Source organism: Crinia signifera, chromosome 1, assembly GCF_055691185.1.
Source record: "Crinia signifera chromosome 1, ASM5569118v1, whole genome shotgun sequence".
Classification (NCBI taxonomy): Eukaryota; Metazoa; Chordata; class Amphibia; order Anura; family Myobatrachidae; genus Crinia; species Crinia signifera.
This window is the reverse complement of record NC_139217.1, coordinates 18,894,855-18,919,685: the sequence shown is the minus strand read 5'-3', so window position 1 is coordinate 18,919,685 and position 24,831 is coordinate 18,894,855. Positions and strand designations below refer to the sequence as shown.

Below are 24,831 nucleotides of genomic sequence, written 5' to 3'. Positions count from 1 at the left end.
TAGTTTGTTCGTTAGAACTTGATCCAGTGTTAGTTGTAGTTGGTAATCATTTGATGTAATTAAACTTTTCCTGTTATATTTGTACCAATACAGTCTTTGTTTCCCAAGTGTTGGTAGAATTAGTGATATTTACCACCATATACGTGAAGCTTGACAATAGCTGGTTTGCCAGCAACTTTTTGTGAACCAGTGCATGCATCCACCTTAGAAATATTCTGCTTGTGTGTGGCTCCCAGCTGGTTAGCACTCAAATAGCCTAGAAGTCCTTTTCCTTTGGGTGACTGAAAGGGGACCCGGTATCTAACACATTGCTCCACATTATAAACATCAGCAGCTTCCACAGAGATGCTATTTCTTAAATAGAAAGCTCTCATGCCCTCACGTCTTCTCCCTTCACCATTCATGCCATACTGTATGTACTGCTATTTCTGAGTAGAATCACTAATACCACTGACTTAAGTTTTACCTATGAGTATGACTGCATTATTTACTATAATACTGTAACTATAAACAATATACACAAACCCGTTAAAATATAAGATTAATTCTACAATCTTAAAGTTTAAATATAACATTGACAATATAGCATTAGTATAAGTAAAATTAGAAGCACACAAATGGTGATCTTATAAGGGAGTTTTCTATACATTTTTTTCTATAATGAGTTTTCTGGAGTTCAGTTCAGGTTTTATAAGCAAAATATAGAGTTTTGGGAGAAATATACAGCCCAGGACTCCAGCACATGAAGTCAGTATGGCGAATATCTCCACAGCCACCGCATCTTTCCCCTTGGTGCTCAGATAGGCCGGGATCATTGCAATCCACACACTGCAGAACACCAGCATGCTGAAGGTGATGTACTTGGCCTCATTAAAGCTGTCCGGTAATGTCCTCACCATGAAAGCCAGAACAAAGCTCAGAGTGGCCAGGATCCCAATGTAGCTCAACATAGAGTAAAACCAAATTACAGATCCCTCATTGCTCTGAATGATGATCATTCCCTGGTATGAGCGATGGTCATACTCCTGGTAGGGAGGAGACACAGACAGCCAGACACTACAGATCAGAGCTTGGACAGAGGAGCACACAAATGTAACTAGACACTTTGACTGTGACCTACTTCCTCCAGGGACTGCCAGGCTTGGTGGCTTTGAAAGCAATGCAGACATTGACAGTTTTGGTCAGTACAGAAGAGACAGCTGTGGAGAAGAAGATCCCAAATGACGTCTGCCTCAGCCTGCAGGTTATATCCACCGGTCGGCCGAGGAACAAGAACACAGAGAGGAAGCTCAGCAAGATGGAGACCAGGAGAATGAAGCTTACAGTACGATTATTGGCTTTCACATTTGGGGTGTCCCAGTAATAAATAAAGTTCCTGAGTATAAATAATGTTATGGCAGATAAAGATAAAGCTGTGACTGTAAAAATTAAAACGAAATTATCGTTTTCATAGGACAGAAAGTCGTACTTTTTGGGAACACATCTGACTTTTCTCTCATCCGGCCATTCTTCATCAAGACACCTATGGCAGAAGTCACTGTCTGTAAATTTAAAAAAACGGAAATAAAAAAATATTTGTTTCAGTCATGTGTTTCTATATTAATCAATACAACCCAGCATATTTATTTATTATCCATATTAGTTTAAGCTTGTTGAAAGTGTTTGTGAGTCTTTTTTTGTTATCAAATATACTCTATGTTTCATTTCTTAGCTAAACCATTGGAAAGATAAAAGGTTTTGAAGAAATAAATGTAGTAATATCAATTCTGACAACAATTCTTCAATTGATTTTAAATCATCATTGAAGACTATTGCAAATACTATTTGTGGCAACAACTAGTGGTAAGAATTCTCCAGTTTTTTTTAAAGCGCCAATCATTTAGGAAGAGGCCATTTTGGGAAGAAAAGGGTTGTTCTTGCAAAAACACAGGTGTGTCATGATGTTTTACATTTTCTGTGTTTGACTTACAGTAGGGATGTGCCCCGGCCACTTTTTGGGTATTGAGTGATGGTTCTGGATTTCCTTGGATTTTTGGGTTCTAATGTGATTTGCCAAAACCGCCCTTCGAGGTTTTGGGTTTTGGGTCTGGATTTTTTTTTTTTAAAAAGCATAAAAATGGCAGATTTTTTTTTGCTCCTACACTTTTATTAACCTCAATAACATTAATTTCCACTCATTTCAGTCAATAGTTACACTAGCTGCATGACTATGCTAAGTGACACAAGTGGGCAGCACAAACACGTGCCTTATCTAGGAATGGCAGTGGCAGACAGGATGGTAGTTAGAAAAACTAGGACCCAAAGAGCACATAATGCAAAGAAAAAAAAGAGAAATTGTATTGTGCCTCAAGAAATTTTTGAGTCCAGAATCGGTTTTATTTGCCTCATCATAGTTGGAGGACTTTATGGAACCAAGCATTGAATAAGGACCAGAGGTGTGAGTATGGAAACATGGAATACATTTAGATTTTTTATTTTGCCTGGCAGCTTCAGTCAAAATACACTGGATAAATCAACTTAACGATCTGAAAAGGACAAGCCTCCTGGAACTGTACATGGACTCACTGCAGCTGGGCAGCCAGACACAAGGTTATGGCCTATTTATGTGATGGGTAAGGCTGCACAGACCACCCATTCAGGCAACAGGCTGCATTTACATGGACAAGCTAGAGGTGATTTGTAACCGGATGAAATTTGGAGAATAAACTAAAATTTACATCAAACCACTCACAAACTGTTCACCAAAAAAGTCCACAAAAACTCTTCTGACATACCAACAACATTCCTATTAGATGCGTCTTCCCATTTATCTTCCAGAAATGCCAAATACAAAGCCAATACATTTTAGGCAGTGGCTTATTTATAATGGGTGCAATGTGCACACACTGTACACCAATTTTTTTTTACAATTGACCCTCACAATAAAGGCAGCAGCATTTCTGTAATCACCTCTAGTGCTCAGACTCTACTGTGCTGTACACTTGTGCAGCACTGTGGCAGCTGCCGCGAGAGAGGAGGGGGCCCAAATGGAGGAGGCTGCACATGGCCCTCCTCCACTCTCATTTTATGCCATGTTTCTTAACTGGTCCTATGCCTCTACACACATAAACCATGGGGTAATTTGCATTTGTGGCTTTTCAGTAATTTACATGCATGTTCAATTAAAACACATTAACTACAGCATCCCACTTACAACCAAGCTGGTGGTAACTATAAGAGATGTGTACCTGTGACATTGGATAATTCTCCCTCAGAACATAGAGCACAGGTGTAGCAGCAGGTGTGGATCTGTAGGAGTTTTCCTATATCCTGGAACACATTTCTCATTGCACCGAGATTGGGGAACCTTGTGACATAAAATAGATACAAATACAATTAGTGACAGTTACACTGACCAGCTGATACCACTGAATAATGGGCTGATTCAGATTGCTGCTGGGAAATTTGCAAAGTCATGCAATCAGATAGTCATCGCCCAGACAGATAGGAAACTCGGCCCATATAAGTCTGCGATTGCCTTGCAAAAATATTAATGATTGATGGCCAGCTGCAAATCCGTTCACAACTTGCTCATAAATATATGATGTTCCCAGTATGTGCAAGTATCACGGCGGCTGGGCAGCGTCTCCCTGCCCGTCTCCGCTTCAGGGAGACGAGGTTGATATCTGAAGATGGCTTGAAGTGTAGATTGGATAATAAACGTAAACTTGATTAATCGAACTGAAGAATATGGTACTTGTTTCCTATCTGTGCGCCCACGATTTTAATCGCGGGCATCGGGGGTAAAATCGGGGCCATCGCGGGCATCGCGGCCGATAAAAAATCGGGTGCGATGTGCCAGACGCGATGCCCGCGAGAACAATGTTAAATGCCTCAATTTACCCGCGATGACCGCGATTTACCATAGGAAACAATGTTAAATAGATCAATTTCCCCAAATTATCATAGGGAACAATAGGAAATGGGGCAAAAACACCCCTGAACATAAAAATGTCCCCCCAAAAGTAGTTGACGCCACCCCGCCATCAACGTGAACCCGAAGCGTGGCGAGCGCAGCGAGCCCGCGAGGGGCGGCGGTACGCGTCCTCCGACCTTTTCATGCCCTACTATCCACTAGGGCGTGGAGTGAGAATAGAATAGTGTGGCGAGCGCAGCGAGCCACCGAGCCCGAAGCGTAGCGAGCACAGCGAGCCCCGCGAGGGGACGCGGATACCTTCACAGGTAAACGCGTCCCTTCGCGGACTTCACAGGTGTCCGCGTGGCCACGGACACCTGTGAAGCCCGCGAGGGGACGCGTTTACCTGTGAAGGTATCCGCGTCCCCTCGCGGGGCTCGCTGCGCTCGCCACGCTTCGGGCTCGGTGGCTCGCTGCGCTCGCCACACTATTCTATTCTCAACTCCACGCCCTAGTGGATAGTAGGGCATGAAAAGGTCGGAGGACGCGTACCGCCGCCGCTCGCCACGCTTCGGGTTGGCGTGGATCGTGGAGTGGCGTTAAAAATTTGGGGGGACATTTAAGGGTTAATTGTGCCTATTTGGGCTCTGTAGCCCATTTAACATTGATTCCTATGGCCACATCGGGTCCATTGAGGCATTTAACAGTAAAATCGCGTCGGTCGGGCCATTTAACATTGATTCCTATGGGAAATCGGGTGCATCGCGTCGCGGGCACATTTATGGCCAGCCGCGCCGTGACCGACGTGATTTCCATGTTTAACATGGGTTTCAATGGGAAATCACGGGCATCGCGTCGGTCGCGTCGCGGCCAGACATAAATGTACCCGCGATCACCACGACGGGCGCCCAGATAGGAAACAAGTATCAAGAATATACTTGGAAAGATGATTGGATTGATGATTGAAGAATTGAATGAAAGATTGGATGATTGGACGATTGGATGATTGGACGATTGGATGATTGGATGATTGGACGATTGGAATCCGGAAGGAATAATAGCAGGCCTGAATGGCTGTGACCAGGAGGGTTGCAGGTGAAGTGACAGTCAAGTGAGGAAAAGGGTGATCCCCTTTGGGGGGCTAACCTTGTCCCGACCGTAGAGGTTGCAGCAGGGTCCTGCAGGTGGATGGTCAAGTACAGCAGGCAAGCAGAAGGATTCCTCTTGGAGATACCTGGCAGGCAGCAGCACTATCAGCAGGAGGGAGTCAGATGTCTAGGGAAGGACATCATTGTATTCCTAGACCTAGTCAGTCAGTATTTATCAGGAGGGCTGCACTGCAATTGGTTGGAGCTGATTGGCAGTGCAGTCCCATTGGAGAAACCAGATGGCTGCCGCCTAGGGGCGGCGACAGTTCCCAGCCTGCAGGAAGCATGTGCAGCATACTCCAGGCTGTGTGTCCAGCAAGGCCCAAACAGGCACAAAGCATCATGGAGCCTCAGGCCCCACGCCGAGCAGTACCCATATGTCACCAGCGTGCACGTTATCACTATCAACAGCAAGTGACAGCGTGACAGTACACAGCCCAGCAACCTGGGGACTGCAAACGGAGGTAAGCACCAGAGCATGTACTGCCGGATTCAGTATTGAATCCCGGCGGTCGGGATCCCGGCGTTCAGAATCCCGACGCCGGAATCCCGACAGCCGAAATGCCGACAAGGGGGGGACGTGGATCGCCCCCCCCCCCTCCTTGCGGGCTCGCTGCGCTCGCCACGCAGCGGGCCCGGTGCCTCGCTACGCTCGGCACGCTAATTTATTCTCCCTCCAGGGGTGTCGTGGACACCCCAGGAGGGAGAATGTGTCGGTATTTCGGCGGTCGGGATTCCGGCGTCGGGATTCTGAACGCCGGGATCCCGACCGCCGGGATTTTAACTGCATCCCGTACTGCCCTATTAGGGATCCCAGAGGTAACCATAGTATGGGGGGCATGCAGGGGCAAACGCAGGATTTTCAGAAGGGGGTTTCCAGAGGTGCGGAGCAAAGTACGGAGATGGACACTTAGGTGACCCAGTATATTTTTTTTGATGTCCCGCGGGTGGTAGGGGGTATTATATCAACCGCTCAGCATGTAGGGCCTGGATCAGTAATTTCCACTAATTACCCCTTTACTGCACAGATGGTGGGAGAAGGGGGCATTGGGCTGAATGAAGGGGCCCTGATACATAACTTCCAGTGTGGTAGAGGATGTTTAATATGCAGAGGAGGGGTGTATAGTGGAGTGGGCTTATTATTCATAATTTTCTGGTGGGAGGACAACTTGCTTGACTGCAGATATCTCCAGTTCCCGGAAATAGATTTCTTAGATTTTAATGGAATTAAAAACTAGAGAATCCCACCTACCAAATGGTGTTGGGACGAGGGGATCAGAGTTCAGGAGGCAGAGCAATCTGCCAAGGAGTATATAAAACTACATACCAGGTGTGTGGAGCTGGAGCAGTAACCAGCTGCTTGAAGGCTAATATATCTGGTTCTGGGAACAGTAGAGACAAGATTCTAGTGTCCTTCAAAGGGGGAGAGTCACAGATTTTGGAATATATCCTCAGAAAAACTCTACGTCAGACAGAACCTGAAATATCTGACTGGGAACAGCAATTAACAGGCTTGGATGGGGACCACTGTTTTGAAGTCAGATATCTCCGGTTCCCAAGGTCCGATTTTTAAAATTCTTCTACTCTTGGAAAGAGGGGACCCTCAACTTTCAGACAGTGGCCCTTAGATTCCTGGGGGGGGTTCTGGGTACTCGGAAACCCCCCCTGCGTGTGCTACTGGCATGGGTAGCAGCCATGGTGGTCGTGACACTGACTGGTAAGGCTTGTCAAGTTTGTAGGTGGCCTTTAATACATTGTTAATTTCTTGTATAAGCAACAGATTTAATACATTAAACAACTGTGTGTGTGTCACCATCATCGTAGTTAGTTTAATGTGGAAAGCAGTAGCCTAAGTAACTGTGTGTATGTTTGATTTTTTGATGCTGTAGGTCATTTTGACAGATTTTATGTATCACAATACAAAATGTATACATGAATATCAATAGTAATGTTGAACCCCCTTTAACATGTCTCTGAGTTACCAGAGACAAGTCCATGAGGCCGTCTGAGGGACACTTGCAAGGATGAAAGAGCACCTCCTGATGTTGGCGCAGGATGTCCAGGACCTGACCGACATTCTTGCCTAATTTTTTTGTAGATGCAGTCCGAAGACACTCCCTCTTCTTTGAAAGTCCGTCCAAACGGATGCGGATGACATGTAGGCGTGTATTCTTTGAAGATCCGATATGCGTTGCGTTCGGTCATTTCCGAACGAACGCGCATCCGAAAGAGTGAACTAGAATAAGGGCCAAAGTGAAGATGCATAGTAGTTGGATTATTATAGTTTTTGCAATTATGAAAGATGTTTGTGGTAACTGCATGTGAATTGTAAATAAAATGGATATAGGTAGTGAGTGCAAAAGAAGTTAGACCCCAGTAGGATAGTTTGTGTAACTCAGTGGGATAGACCGTGTTAGATGATTGCGGCTACTTATTATGATGAGTGCACCACATAACTGCTCAGACCTTCAGTTGCATAGACTGCATGTGTGTATTCCAATGAGCACACAAATCTGTGATTTAGCAGTTCCACCATTGTGTGAATCTGCACTTACCCACAGGCTGTGATGGCGTACCATATATGTATTGCGTAAGGAACACGTCCATTATTGATTGGAATTTCATTGCTTTTTGGAGTTTGAGTGGAAGAGTTACAGCATGTTTCTGAAATGCCAGATCATGTATAAGAAGCCTTAATGGAACATGTGAAACCGTAAGGTTTTTTGTTTATGGAATATAAATATTATGTAGAATGTAAGGTAAAACTGCCTCCTATGAGGGTGAGACAGCAGGAAATTGAGCTAAGCAATCATATAAGGTTGAATACTACGGACCCTGCTGCACATATGGGGCATACACAGGAGCCATTATAATGGAAGATGGATTATAGAAACAATGGTAATAAAACTGCCATGGTCATCAGAAACCCAATCATAAGTAAGGATGGGAAGTTTGTAATGGACCATGATAGCTCTAACCCTAGGTTTTGCAGACATAGAGGAATAATACATGAGGGTATTGCTTACATGACATAGATGGGGGTTTATGATGTGTTTCCTGTAACATACTAATGTCAGGTTTGTGTCTAGACAACTATTGGATGTCCGTGCCACATCTGGTGTGGGAACTAAGGTTGCTAACATTAAGAGTAAGGATGGTCAATGGGGTGTGGCTTGGACATCTGGCGAGGTGGACGTGCCTGGGGAGAGCTCTACCCAAATACCGCTCCCTTGAGCCCTATCCTATGCCCAAATACACCCACCCAAACTCACTTCAGTGTCCTGAGCCTGTGAGTTGGTATTGTGGAGCCAGGGGACGCTCCCGACGTCCCTGCAGGTTGTGGCCTACTCGCGCTCCGGACCCGGCGCCTACATTTCTGCAGGTGTCCGCTGTTGAGTTCCAGGAGGATGATTCAGCGGGCGCTCATTCTGTGAGGCTGCCGCAGAATCCCTGCTGCTTCAGCCTGCCTCCGAATACCCGGCTGACCTCACCTGCACTGCGATCGCCACACTGGGAAGGCAGGTGCTGCTTTCTCCTCACCCTACAGCTGTGAGTAAGAGCCCATGAATAAGAGCCCAGCTCGAAACGCGTTGGCTACGAGGACAGCCGCGACTGGAAGCACGGAGCCGAAAAACTGGAAGTCACCGCAAGTGTGGAGAGAGGAGAGCCACAGAGGCAGAACAGGATCGCTTACCACTACACCTCCCCAGCAAGTAAGGGTCAGTTAGTGTAATGCTCCCCCAGTGCTGTTTGTACCCACAACGGACTAATAGACTTTCAAGGAGAAAAACATTGCTGCAACCCGGTCCAGGCCAACTCACAATACTCAAAAGAGTGTAAACATACTATTGCATTTTAGTTTAATTAATTTTATTTATTCTTTATTATTTTTATTCTGTATCATTTTCATTTTTATTTGTTTATTTATTTACCCTTTATTTATTTTTACTTAGTTATTATTTTTTATTTTTATTTTTTTACCCTTAAATTCTTTTTTCTTTCTTTCCTTTTCCTTCTCTACTATTCCATTACGTTTGCCTTACCCTTCCCCCTTCCTCACCATCAGCGCTTTGTATCCATACCCCCCATTAATAAAAACAAACAAAAAAAATACACAGCTTCTGAGCCTTTTCTGTCAGCCCATCTGGTGCCCACAGCAGCTTCTGCTTTCACCCAGGCTTGGATGCCTGTCTTCCCCGATACCCAGCATCCCTTGCCCTCCACGCCGTCTACCCCAGCGGGCCGCCAGCCAGAAGCCAGCAGTTGAATCCTACGTCGCACGGCTGTTGGACCACACTCCACACCTATCTAGTACTGCTTGAATGGTCTAATCCACTGGTCAGGTACTATTTAGACAGGGAGCTATGATGATGTGAAGTCCCCTCCCTTCAATGGGCCGCCAGTAATCCCACCTGATGGGTCTCGCACCATAACCAATCTTTCCCACCACATGGGTTGATAACCTCGACTGTCTCTGTGGCCCTCACCATTACTTATGATAGCTCCTCCAGCCCAAGGGCCTTTCACTTTCGATCCCCTCTACATGACACTTGCCTTTCTGGATATCATATGCTGTTGTAATGCCGTCTAAACGGGGAAGCAAGATGCCCAAAGTATCCGTCCCCTTACACTTCCCTAAAGTTTTAGCTACAGGGCGTAAAACTCCTTCGGCCAACCAGACGCATCCCTCCACTCCTACAACTTTATCACAATCTCCAGCCCACACACCACAAGCTGACCTGGGGTTGGACATCGACCCTCAGGCCCCCCTGTCAACCCACACAATGCTTAAAATGTTCACAGCCTTTCGTACAGATATCCTCACAGGCCTGGATTCGTCTATCCAGTCCCTTCGGACGGACCTGGTGGGCATCAGCTCCCGTATGGAGCACCTGGAAGATAACATGGAGCAGTTTGTATCCTCCCACAATGACCTTCTTTCTTCCCACGTGGAGTTGCAAACTGAAGTGACTTCCCTCCGTGAAAAGGTAATCTCAAGATAAGGGGTGTCCCCGACTCAGTGACCCCACCAGAACTGAAAGATTATGTCTCCAATCTATTTTGGAAACTCCTACCATCAGCCTCTACACAAGACTTGATTATTGACCGAGTTCACCGCTTACCAAAACCCCGCAGCGGCTACTCATCTGCTTATTCGAGAGATGTCCTCCTTCGCGTTAATTTCTTCCATATCAAGGAGGAAATCCTCAAGATGGCTAGGAGAGCAGAAGCTTCAGATACATTGGGAGGTTTACAAATATACCCTGACCTCTCCCAGTTCACCCGTTCCTTCTGGCCAATTACCACAGCTCTTAGAGATAACGACATCCTGTACAGATGGGGATTCCCTTACAAGTTAATCGTCAGATATGAGTCCTAATCGTACATAATTTCATCCTTTGAGTCTGGCTTAAATTTGCTTGAAGAATGGAACATTCAGATTTCTCAACCCAAAGCCACGGCTCCGGCCCAAGAGTCGCCGAAGTGACTGCAAGACCTCCAATTAGGTTGTATAATATTCTCTTTTTGTATTGCCTAGCATTATACCCCTTTTTGGCGGTTAATTGCGGGCCAGATGCCCTCCCGTTGGTTTGGGCATATGCCCTACATCAGGGATGGTACCCGTTCACTCTGTAGTTTAACTATTTACTTCATCGTAAATTTGCCTATGTATGTTATATTTTATGATTATCAGAAAATGAATCGTACTATTGCAATTTTGTTACAATTCCTCGCTCCAATCCGAGGGATTAGAGTATAGTCATTACACCCATTTGTTTGACACCGTTAATAGTTTAGTTCTAAAAGTGTTATTAATAACTGTGAGACCCATTGGAGGCCTTCCCCCCAATGGATATGGTTTTGTCACAACCCTTTTCTTGTGACAAACGCTGTGGCCCTGTATGCAGGGCCTTTTCTGTCACCCCACCCTCACCCTTTTTCTTTTCTGCCCAATGTCCCCTTTCAGTCCTATAGTCCAACATCAATATAAGAAATCTCAGGTCAAAGCCAGTCTGGTTTCTCCTCCCCAATGGTTACATTTCTTTCATTAAATGTCAATGGCTTAAACTCCCCTAACAAAAGACGCCAAGCCCTGGAAACATTCCACACAGAACGCGCCAAAGTCATTGCCCTCCAGGAAACACACTTCCTGGCCTCTGCTCCCCCTAAATTCTATGATTCCAGCTATCCTGTAGGTTACTTTGCGAACGGCCCAGTCAAGAGAAATGGGGTAGCGCTTCTTTTCCATAGCTCTGTCCAGTTTGAAGCAATATCCCAAAACTCAGATAAAGATGGGAGATATTTGATTTTGGTGGGTAAATTAGATGACATTGATGTTACCCTCGTCTCACTTTACACCCCAAATACTAATCAAATGTCATTCCTACGGAAACTCATGGAAACGATACATCGGGTTCAAAAAGGAAGAGTAGTTATTAGGGGGGACTTCAACCAGGTCCTAGATGCGAAACTTTATAAATCCAATGCCCAGTCCGGGTCACTCCCAAATACCCATCCTTCACCCCATCTGAGTCGTTTATTAACATAGTTTGACCTGTATGGTGTATGGCGCACCCCTTTACCTTCAGTTAGAGACTACACATTTTTTTCATATGCACACAACTCGTACTCCCGTATTGACTTAATATTGGCAGATAAATGGTCCCTACAACACACTTCCAAATCAGCTATTGTACCCATGTCATGGTCTGACAATGCGGCAGTGACCTGGACATGGCACTCTACCCAACCCCACTGTTTCCCCAAAACTTGGAGACTCCCGGATTACATCCTAGACTCCCCCGATGCCTCAATAGCTATTTCAAAAATGATCTCTTCATACCTAGAATTTAACCACCCGTCTGATACATCAGTCCCTACCCACTGGTGCACCCTAAAGGCAGTTATTAGAGGTGTTTTTATCCAAACTGGAGCTAGTATGAAGAAGCAACGGTAAAAATGCAGGAAGATATGGAGCTGCGGCTACTCCAAGCAGAGTCCCTTAATAGATCTCACCCCTCCCGAGCATTGAAGCGAGAAATAGTATCAATTCGGAATCAACTCCAAAAACTCTTTTTAGATCAAATGAAATATGCATACTCAAAACTCCAACAGAAATTTTATTCCCTAGGTAACAAAGCAGGTAAATTCCTAGCCCGTAAACTCTGGCTTTGCCAAACTAGGAATAGAATTAAATTTATTCAGACTCAAGATGGGAAAAGACTCTTAACCCCCCCTGATATAGCTGCAGCATTTGCAAAATTTTACAAAAACCTGTACAACCTTAATTCGGATCCTGTCACCCCCCATCCCACCCCCGTATTAATCACTTCCTTCCTGGAAGAATTACCCTTTCCCAAGGTGTCTTCAGAAGATCTAGTCGCCCTCAATGCAGAATGGTCCGAGGAGGAAATTCTACAGGTAATTAAATCCCTACCCCGAGCAAAAGCCCCTGGGCCAGATGGCTTTTGCTGTCTTTGGGCTTCCTTGGGACTTATTGTGGAGAGTCCTCTGGATGTTTTTCTGGGATCCTCTCATTGTTGGGATGAAGGATTTTTACTGTTTTGCTATTGTACAATAAATCATTTTAAAGAGACCTTTTTTCTGGAATACTTTGGAATCAGATATTGGCATCAGAGACCCTGATTATTCTAAGGAGCAAAGATACCTTTATGGGTGGTGAAACGCCCACACAATTGTGAGTTGGGTACGCTGATATAGCTTTTCCGGGGACACCATTTTCCCTTGGTATATACCTCCCCATCTTTTCAAAGCACAAGTGAAGTTACGGTGGTGGGAACCCCTTTTCTACAGAAAGAAACCTTTATGAATGTTTATTTGCACAATCACGTGAGAGTTATGGTACGACATGAGTACCTTCTGGTCACGCTAATATAAAAACACCCAATCACTTACCTTTACCTCTAATATAAGGAGGTTTTATTACTATCTATCTGACACAATTTTTTGTTATATTCTCACTATACCATTGGGAGAGAAATATGGTCCATTGATTGAAGTCGAGCCCCACCAAATAAAGAACATGCTACGTGGATAAAGATACATCTCTTCAAGTGAGTTGGGGTACGCCAATATTGGTCTTCATATGGAAGAATAATTTCTCTGAGTAAAAGAAACCTTTATATGTGTACCTTGCTTATACTGTTGGTGAGTAAGGTACGGTCCAAGCACCTTTCCAGTCTACCGATAAATCAAGTCACAGGGTGTTGATAAATTTATTGTGACATACAGTCAAAGGAGTGTAAACCTATATATTGTACCTTCTTTCCTTATCACGTTCATTGACGAAAATTGAGGATTACATCGTGAAAGGGAGTCACTGGAGAAAAAAAGAAACTGCTACGTGCTTTTACGCTGCCCTACCTACCGTAAGTAGGGTACGCCCAACCATCTTTTCACAAAATATCCATTGTGCTATCTTGTTTCACCCTTGGGATGGTCAGACCTAACCACCTTCCTCTCTTCTGAATTTTCCCCACATGGTCGAGAAACCTCTGATGAGAACATAGGAAGATTCAGAGACTACAATTCATTTTGCGCCTGTTGGTTGGAAATCCCCATTTGTGTATAGTGTTTAGTAATAGCTTTACATCATCCCCCTTTAAAATCTCCAAAGGAACTAGACAAGTCTCCTATTATGTATGAATTAGCTATTGAACCCCTAGCTATGGCAATACGACACTCCTTAGCTTTTCTGAGAATTAGAGTAGGCACGTCTCTCCATAAGATCAGCATGTTTGCCGATGACATCCTTCTCCTGGCGACAAAGCCTGACTCCTCCCTACCCACCCTCCATGACATACTTGACCATTTTAGTGCAGCTTCTTTTTATAAACTCAATACGACAAAGACAGAAGCTTTGCCGTTCAACCTGAGCATGGAGAAAATCTCCTCTTTTAAACAACACTATAAATACAACTGGAAGAGGGATTACATAGTATATCTTGGAGTCAACATTCCCAACTCTTTAGCCACAGTTTCTGAAATTAATTTCAACCCCCTGATTTCTCAAATAGATGCATTATTGAAGGCTTGGTTCAGTTTAGAAATATCTTGGCTGGGGCGAATCGCAGCTTTTAAAATGTCAATATTGCCGAGACTGATGTACCTCTTTCGAGCAATACCGTACTTAGTCCCACAGAAAATCATTAACCAAATCCACTCTATAATCTTGAAATATATTTGGATGAAAAAACGCCCTCGCATTGCATATAAGAGATTGACGAGACTACGAAAACATGGAGGTCTCGAGGTCCCAGACTTAAAGAAATACCAACATGCATGTTTAGTGGACCAAATAAATGATTGGTCCTTACCTAAAGGCAAAAAACAGTGGGTGGACTTGGAGAGTCAACTATTTTCCCGGACACCCCTATTAGATCTACTCTGGACCCCTGCCCAACAGAGGCCCCCAGCACACACTACTACTCGGGCTATATCCGACTCCTTATTTGCATGGGACACTCTAGTTATATCTACCAAAATAGTCTCCCTCCCCTCTCGCAACCTCTCTCTACATGCCCTATCAAAATTATTACCAAATATGAACCTCTCTACCTGGATAACATGCGGCATTGACACTATCGCTACCTTGATAGATGGAGTTTTCATCACTCCCTTTTGCTCCCTTCAGGATTAATTCACCCTACCTGATAAGGAACTCTTCATCTATGGCCGGATTGCCCATTGGCCAAGAAGTGTGGTGAGATCTTCAGGACCAATTCTGCTACCTCCCCCTAGAATACTTACAAAAAGAACCCTCGGTAACTCAATAGGATCAATAAGCTTTTGGTATTCAGAGAGGCAGGACACCGTGGAGGATAAATCCACTACTCAAATCAAATGGGAAGGCGCACTAGAGTGCTCCTTTTCCCAATATCAATGGGAAAGAAATTATCTAGCTTCACATAGAATATCTAAATGTAGTAACCATCTTGAAATGCACTTCAAACTCCTACAAGATCTATACTTCACCCCTGCCAAACTGCACAAAATCTGGCCCTCAACTTCTGACTTATGCTGGAGAGAATGTGGCGAGATCAACTGTGGGGGGAGGAGCTTTGATCGAGAGGGCCCCCCTCCCTGCGCTGTTGTACCTCTACCCTCCAGCTGTCCCACCGGCCAAATGTTACGTCTTAGGCCATTTGTTCATAGCCACTCAGGCAAAAATAGCACAAGAGTGGAACCCCCCCCCCCCCTCTTAGCAAAATAGTCAGGAAACTCCACCATTCGTTCCAAATGGAAACAATGGGATTACCCTCCTCATCCGAACCCTCCTCTCCCCTAGTGACCTGATCCTGTTGGAGGGAGTATGCTGCTACACCTGAAGGGGCGTCTCTAATATTTGACATGGCCTAATATAATGTAGAACCCACTTAACCTACTCCAATTTATCGCCAACCTAATCCTTGTATTGATATTGCTCTTATCTGTATTCTCAGTGTAATTATTGTATGTGCCTGCACTTATAGTTTGATATGTATAAGCTGTTGTATGTTGGATTGTACCCCCCAACCCCCCCCCCTTCCTTCTCCTTTATTCTGTATCCTGCTCCCCTTCCGTATGTAATGGAACAAAACTCTTAATAATAATTTATATTGGACAAAAAAAAGAGTAAGGATGGTCAGTGTTATGGTTGAAGAGCTTTGGATGAACAGTAAAACACCCTCTTGGTGGCATGTAGGGACAATTACAGTAGGTGGACATAGGACCTTACTCAGGTCCGATCGCAGGCCCACGTGTGTTCACACAGGGCCGATGTTTCTGCTTTGCGCATGCGCCTGTGCTGGGTGCAGGCCTCCACGGCGATCAAACTGGTCGCTGGGTGCATCCTTATGGATGGAGGGAGCGTGGTGGTGGGGTGTGGGGCAGCCATGAGGATGTTGGGCGTTTTCATGCTGAAGAGAAAATGGCGCAAGTGCGGGAGGCGGGCAGCTGACAGATCTGCACACAGAGCTAAGGTTGCTCTTAACACGTTCCACATCATCATTGAATGATGTGGGTGTTAACCCGCAGGCTGCGAATGGATGTTTATGTTAGGACCCAGGGACCCGTGAGTACACGTATTGGTGCAGATCCATTGACAGCACGGGGTCCCCGGCGTCCAGTACCTGGGTGTGGAGGTCCCCCGGCATTCCGTGACGGGCTGACAGGTGGGCGGACGCGGGGCACTGTGGCTTCTGTGCACTGGACAGATAGGGTTGCTTAGCAGTTTACGGGAGTTCACAGGAACTCCCGGCCGGTTGCTAGGCAACCACTAGGCTCTGGGCGGTGCGTCCTGCCTGTTGCTAAGCAGCCAGGACACCGCAGATAAGTTTCACACAGCCGCCCTCAATGTATCATTATGAGGGCAGGGCTGCACCATCCGCAATGATTGGTGAGGGACTCCTTTTAAGGAGCCCTCACAGGAAGACAGATGCCGGTGATAGTGATTCTGTGCCCTCAGCAGAATTGTTGCAGAGACTTACAGGCTGCTACCTGTTTGGTCTGTTTGGTGTCTTCCACGTGGATACCTTGGGAATACCATCTCCCCTCCGCCTTCTGGTGTCGTGAGTAGTTTGGAGGACACGTCTTACTGTCCGACTTGCATTGCCCTAGTGGAGGTTGGGCATCATTCTTTCTTTGTTTATTTAGGGGTGTTTCCCCTTAGAGTTGTGTATTACACCGCTCTGCCATTTGCGACGAGGTCGCTTGGAATTTGGTTGCGACGAGGTCGCTCACTTTACATTATCGTTTGCGACGAGGTCGTTTGGTTTTTGGTTGCAACAAGGTTGCAGGATTTATGTTATAATTTGCGACGGGGTACCTTGGTTTTTGGTTGCGACAGAGTCGCCATATTTATTGTATCCCTGTTCCATTATACCTGTGTTACATTATCCATTCTTGTGTACTTGCATATCAATAGGGATTTGTGCTTCGGTAGGTCCTTTAGTCCTGTGGTTATTAGTTTAATTAAAAGGATGGGTGGAGTGTCCCTAGGGACACCTAAGAGCGCTGGATGTATTCTACCTGGTGATTTGGATCACAATTGAAATTAATATATACTGCCGCTTTAAAAAGAGGATGTGTGGCCTCTTAAAAATACTAAGAAAAGACAGAAAGTGACTTTGTCCCAATATGGGACGCTGTCACTTTAAGAAGCGCAGTCTAGCCCGGATTAAACAGTATTGAACACAGAATATAGTGAAATACTTTGGTGTATTTATTTAAAAAACACATGAAAAAAAAAACATCGGAAAAAAATCTTTGTAAGGAAAAAATTTACAGCTCACCGGACCTCTTGGGGGATGTGATTTTTCACCTTTTAAATCCACTGATCTTAAGCTGGATTTTCCCACACTGGTACTCTTCCCTTAGGCGCCACACTGCCACTGTGGTTAGCCTTTGGGTTTTCCCTGTGCTTGTTTGGTTTTCCTGGTGGTAAGGGAAAAACAGAAGAGAGCCTGGAGCTAGGTGCACAAATCGCTGGTAGGTGTGCTCCCTCCTGTCAGAATATGCCTGCACTCACAGTCTGGCAGAGTCGTGGCAAGGATGTTTATATGCCACGATGCTCCACTGCTGGTATATGCTCTCTCCCCGGCTAATGATTTTGCTAAGCCGCCCGAGGTTGCAGACGTCTCCCTCGGCACTTCTCCCCTGTGTCCGGTGGCTGTCTCCTCTCAGAACTCCAGTCTCCAGCTGCTCACCAACGCGTTTCTACCGTAATCGGTCTGTTTCAAACAGACACTATTCCTTTCAGGCATCACCAGCCGGGTTATCCATATAGTGGACAGCATTTCTTCCAGTCACATCACTGTTAAAGGAGGAGAGAAACGTGCCACCCACAGAATTATACCTGTACAAGGAGGCTCATACACCTTTAATCGCTGTTGGAGACCACAGACTGTATGAAGGACTGGTAACTATAAATGGAATACAAATTACCACTAAGGAATAAACAGTATGCCATATTTCCAAGCCTGCTAAAATTGCCTCGAATTCAAACAGCCAGCACTATATATTATATGTTCTATGTTGTTTGTTGTGTATGTGGATTTTATTCATTATTGTTATAGTGAAGTGCATTTCATCCATTCATATGTATAACTTTTTAAAATAAATACACCAAAGTATTTCACTATATTCTGTGTTCAATACTGTTTAATCCGGGCTAGAATGCGCTTCTTAAAGTGACAGTGTCCCATATTGGGACAAAGTCACATTCTGTCTTTTATTAGTTTAATTAGGTTGTCCTCTTGGACCATCCTTGACGGTCGTCGTGGGCTTGTCACCACCTAACACCTGACTGCACCGGAGCTTGGGCGGGCTTAACTCGCCCTTTCAGCCATGGCGGCTACAGGCAAAGCCTAGCATCCATCAGTCCACGACCACCTGTCTTGGAGGTCCAATAGAGTGAGTTTAGAGGCAGCACCACCATACAGTCTGGGAGACGTTCTGGTACCTCCGTTACTCCCCGGATCATCACATTATAGAGTGAGGTTAGAGGCAGCACCACCATACAGTCTGGGAGACGTTCTGGTACCTCCGTTACTCCCCGGATCATCACATTATAGAGTGAGGTTAGAGGCAGCACCACCATACAGTCTGGGAGACGTTCTGGTACCTCCGTTACTCCCCGGATCATCACATTATAGAGTGAGGTTAGAGGCAGCACCACCATACAGTCTGGGAGACGTTCTGGTACCTCCGTTACTCCCTGGATCGTAACAGTTTATGTAAAACATCAATTCGCAACCAGGGCATCCAAACGCACGCTGCAAATGGGTGGCAGCCAAGCCACCATTTGCAAGGCAGGGATTGGTGGACTCGCAAGGATGTGAATTTTCAGTCTTGCGAATCAACCAGAATAACCCTCATAGTTAGAAAAAAAAAGAACATGTACAGTTCTATGGGAACAAATGGGGCAGGTATAGGCAGGGGCTGGCTGGCAACTTTTAGCCAGGGGGGCAAGTCAAGAGCACTGGCCCATAAGTAACAGCGCATCATTAAAATGGAGGTTTTTGTTAAAAATATAACGACACCACAGGCTTCTCCCCCTGTATAAAAACAGGACACCACAAGCTGCTCCCCCTGTATAATAACAGGACACCGCAGGCTGCTACCCGCACAAGGATCAGGGGAAGCCAGGCACTGGCACACACAAACTCAGAGTAGCCAGTGGAGAGCTTTTGAACACACCACTCCACCCCCCTGCCATGCTTACAGCTGGCTGCGGATGCTTCTGGATGCTCTTACTGTCATAGCTGGTCAGCTCCGCCTCCTTAAACAGCTGAGCAGCTGAAGGAGGCGGAGCTGCTCACCTATGGCAGCGAGAGTGGCCGCAGCTGCCACGCGGACAGTCTCCGGCAGCCAGCCTAATTTATGATGCAGGGGGGCTAGTGACACTACCCCCTGGCCTAGCCTAACTGGACACCACAGGCTGCTCTCCTGCATAAATAAAGAACTGGACACCACAGGCTGCTCTCCTCCATAAATAAAGAACAGAACACCACAGGCTGCTCCTCTTCATAAATAAACAGGACAGCACGGGCTTCTCCCTTGCATAAATATAGAACTGGACACCACAGGATGCTCTCCTGCATAAATAAAGAACTGGACACCACAGGCTGCTCTCCTGCATAAATAAAGAACTGGACACCACAGGCTGCTCTCCTGCATAAATAAAGAACTGGACACCACAGGCTGTTCTCTTGCGTAAAGAACAGGACACCACAGGCTGCTCACTTGCATTAAAAAATAGGACACCTCAGGCTGCTCCCCTTGTATAATAATCATGCCAATTGCCATAACATCACAGGCTGCTCCCCCTGTATAATAATCATGACAATTGCCATGACAGCACAGGCTGCTCCCTCTGTATAATAATAATGCAATGACATAACAGGCTGCTCCCGCTGTATAATAATAATGCAATGACACCTCCCGCTGTATAATATAACAATAGTAATGCCATGACACAAATTATTATACAGGGGGAGCAGCCTGTGGTGTCATGGCATTATTATTATACAGAGGGAGCAGCCTGTGGTGTCATGGCATAATGCCTTGGTACAGCTTTCCCTAAGTGTGCTAGCACTTCTGTGGCGGTGACAGTGCGAGTGGATGGCTTGTAAACAAGACATTTCCTCTGCAGGTCCCACCCTATTAGAATAAAAGTGAAGAAAGAATCCAGGACAAAGAGAGAGAAGTGAAAGAGAGAAAGTGTGTGTGTGTGTGTGTGTGTGTGTGTGTGTGTGTGAGAGAGAGAGAGAATGTCAGGGATGGGGCAGGTAAATTGAGGAAATGCAAGGAGGAGAATGAGAGTGTCCTGGTGTGTAACAGATAGATAGAAATAATTTGGCTGTAAGGAAAAGTGAGGGAATGACAGAAAGAGTGAGAAAGTGTCAAAGATAAAGAGGGGGTGAGAGAGAGTGCCCAGGATAGAGAGTTGCGGAGATGAGATAGATGGGATGAAAGAGAGAGGGAAGAGAGAAATGCGGTGATAGAGGGTGTGAGAGAAAGAGAGGGCATGAGAAAAAGGGGGTGACAGATGATGTTAGGGATAGAGAGAGGGGGGGATAAGAGAGAAGATGTCATGGATGGGGCTATGAGAGGCAAGAAAGAAAGGAGGTGATAGAATGTCAGGGATAGAGAGAGGGAGTGAGAGGTGTCAGATAGATAGATAGATAGATAGATAGATAGATAGATAGATAGATAGATAGATAGATAGATAGATAGATAGAGAGTGAGAGAAGGTGTAACGGATAGAGGGGTAAGAGAGAGAAGGGGTGAGAGAGAGAGGGTGTCATGGATAGAGAGATGGGAGATTGAAAGAGAGAGAGGGAGGGAATAGAGAGAGAGACTCAGGGATAGAGAGAGGGGCGATAAGAGAGAAGGTGTCATGGATAGAGAGAGGGGCTGTGAGAGAGAGAAGAAAGAAAGGAGGTGAGAGAATGTCAGGGATAGATAGAGGGAGTGAGAGGTGTCACAGATAGATAGATAGATAGATAGATAGATAGATAGATAGATAGATAGATAGATAGATAGATAGATAGACAGAGAGAGAGTGAGAGAATGTGTAACGGATAGAGGGGTAAGAGAGAGAAGGGGGTGAGAAAGAGAGGGTGTCAGGGATAGAGAGATGGGAGATTGAAAGAGAGAGAGAGATGGAGGGAATAGAGAGAGAGACTCAGGGATAGAGAGATGGGCGATAAGAGAGAAGGTGTCATAGATAGAGAGAGGGGCTGTGAGAGAGAGAAGAAAGAAAGGAGGTGAGAGAATGTCAGGGATAGATAGAGGGAGTGAGGGGTGTCACAGATAGATAGATAGATAGATAGATAGATAGATAGATAGATAGATAGATAGATAGACAGAGAGAGAGTGAGAGAAGGTGTAACGAATAGAGGGGTAAGAGAGAGAAGGGGGTGAGAAAGAGAGGGTGTCAGGGATAGAGAGATGGGAGATTGAACAAGAGGGAGGGAGGGAATAGAGAGAGAGTCTCAGGGATGAGAGGAGGGGTGAGTGTGAGAAGGTGAAGGGGATAGAGAGGGGATGAAAAAGGGACGAGAGTAGGGGGTGAGAGAGATGAGACAGAAAGGGCTGAGAGAGGGTGTCAGGGATAGAGGAAAGGGGTTGAGATAGACGTGTCGGTGATAGAGAGAGGCAGTAAGAAAGAGAGAGTGTCTGGGATAGAGAGGGGAAAGAGATAAAAGGTTATATATACATATATATATATATATATATATATATATATATATATATATATATAATAAAATATATAATAGCAAAATCACATGGAAAAAAATATGGAGGAGGCGCACACCGTAAGCATATGTGTTATAGCACTTTACTAAAACTTAAAAGCTCACGTACATTTCAGTTTAAAAATATGAACATAGCAGTTCCGCCACCAGCATATGGTACATCGGCAACCAGGCGGGCGCTGACTTGTGCCCGCCTAGTTGCCGATGTAAATAAACTGAAATGTACGTGAGCTTTTTAGTTTTAGTAAAGTGCTATAACATATATGCTTATGGTGTGCGCCTCCTCCAGTTTTTTTCCATATAGATAGATAGAGTGTCAGGAGTAGAGAGAAGCGGTGAGACAGAAGGTGTCAGTGAAGAGAGAGAGAGAGAGAGAGAGAGAGAGAGAGGTATTGGAAAGCAGCTGTAGCAGAGAGGACTAACCAGGCAGTATGGAGGTGACCGTGGGGATCTGGATCTGCCGATGTCAGACGTCAGCAGTCAGGTCGCGCTCATGCCAGAGTCATGCCCAGGGACAGGAGACAGCAATGAAGAATGTACTATCTACAATAGTCGAATCAGCAGCTCTAACCCCAGTGCCATGGGGAAAGGGGGATATGAGGAAAGTGAGCAGGAGAGGAGTACATGTGTGGGTGGGAAGGTGGCAAGGGGTGCTATGGATGGGGTCATGTGAGGAAAAAGTTAGTAGGAGAGGGGTACCTGTGAGGGAGGGGGGGGCAGGGGTGCCGTGGATGGGGGAGGGGGATGTGAGCAAGATAGGGCTGTATGTAAGCATGGTAACAGACACACCACTTGGGGCGGGGTGATGTGCTGGTTGGGGCGGGTTTACACACTACTTAGGGCGAGGCCACATGCTCTTTGTTCCCACGGGACTACCAGCCTTCCTTTCAAGCCAATTTCCTTTCAATTTGCAGAGCATCGGGGAACTTGGGCTAAAAGTGGGAGGCAAGTTTGCCCCCCATATTACACAACACCATAGTACATTATAATACCCAGTACACACACAGCACATAATACAATATACAACCCCCCATATTGCACCCAGTACATTCACACACACACAACATAGTACATTATCCACAGCCCCATATTCCACACAGCACATTGCACACTAGTAACTTATACACAGACACCCCCCCCTCATATTATACTCCATACACACAGCACATTGCACACAGCACATTGCACACTAGTAACTTATACACAGACCCCCCCTATATTATACTCCATACACACAGCACATTGCACACTAGTAACTTATACACAGACACCCCCCCCCTCATATTATACTCCATACACACAGCACATTGCACACTAGTAACTTATACACAGACCCCCCCTATATTATACTCCATACACACAGCACATTGCACACTAGTAACTTATACACAGACACCCCCCCCCCTCATATTATACTCCATACACACAGCACATTGCACACTAGTAACTTATACACAGACCCCCCCTATATTATACTCCATACACACAGCACATTGCACACTAGTAACTTATACACAGAACCCCCCCCCCTCATATTATACTCCATACACACAGCACATTGCACACTAGTAACTTATACACAGACACCCCCCCCCCCTCATATTATACTCCATACACAGCCCCACATTACACACTAGTAACTTATACACAGACACCCCCCCTCATATTATACTCCATACACAGCCCCACATTACACACAGCACATTGCACACTAGTAACTTATACACAGACCCCCCCTATATTATACTCCATACACACAGCACATTGCACACTAGTAACTTATACACAGACACCCCCCCCCCTCATATTATACTCCATACACACAGCACATTGCACACTAGTAACTTATACACAGACCCCCCCCCCCCCTCATATTATACTCCATACACACAGCACATTGCACACTAGTAACTTATACACAGACACCCCTCCCCCCCCTCATATTATACTCCATACACACAGCACATTGCACACTAGTAAATTATACACAGACACCCCCCCTCATATTATACTCCATACACACAGCACATTGCACACTAGTAACTTATACACAGACACCCCCCCTCATATTATACTCCATACACACAGCACATTGCACACTAGTAACTTATACACAGACACCCCCCCCCCCTCATATTATACTCCATACACAGCCCCACATTACACACTAGTAACTTATACACAGACACCCCCCCTCATATTATACTCCATACACAGCCCCACATTACACACAGCACATTGCACACTAGTAACTTATACACAGACCCCCCCTATATTATACTCCATACACACAGCACATTGCACACTAGTAACTTATACACAGACACCCCCCCCCCCTCATATTATACTCCATACACACAGCACATTGCACACTAGTAACTTATACACAGACCCCCCCTATATTATACTCCATACACACAGCACATTGCACACTAGTAACTTATACACAGACACCCCTCCCCCCCCTCATATTATACTCCATACACACAGCACATTGCACACTAGTAAATTATACACAGACACCCCCCCTCATATTATACTCCATACACACAGCACATTGCACACTAGTAACTTATACACAGACCCCCCCCCCCCCATATTATACTCCATACACACAGCACATTGCACACTGGTAACTTATACACAGACCCCCCCTCATATTATACTCCATACACACAGCACATTGCACACTAGTAACTTATACACAGACACCCCCCCTCATATTATACTCCATACACACAGCACATTGCACACTGGTAACTTATACACAGACCCCCCCTCATATTATACTCAATACACACAGCACATTGCACACAACACAAAAGTAAATTATACAGAGACCCCCCCCATATTACAACCAGTGAGTACACACACAATACATCAATTACACACATTATACACAGGCCCCATTCCCTCAGTACCCGCAGCACTCACATGCCTGTGTTCTTCCTTCCAGGGACATGCAGGAAGTCAGCACACTGCACAGCCCAGGCAGAGGAGAGGAGCTGTGAGAGCAGGGCTGACA

General features: G+C 45.5%; 1 long non-coding RNA gene across 1 annotated transcript; it reads right to left on the bottom strand.

The window, feature by feature from the left end:
• Positions 1-1,121: 1,121 nt before the first annotated feature.
• On the bottom strand, positions 1,122-24,831 carry LOC146025602 (uncharacterized). Its single transcript, XR_014454248.1, has 3 exons — positions 24,741-24,831; positions 3,228-3,346; positions 1,122-1,541 (listed from the first exon to the last, which is right to left on the bottom strand). It is a non-coding gene; the product is annotated as an uncharacterized LOC146025602 (long non-coding RNA).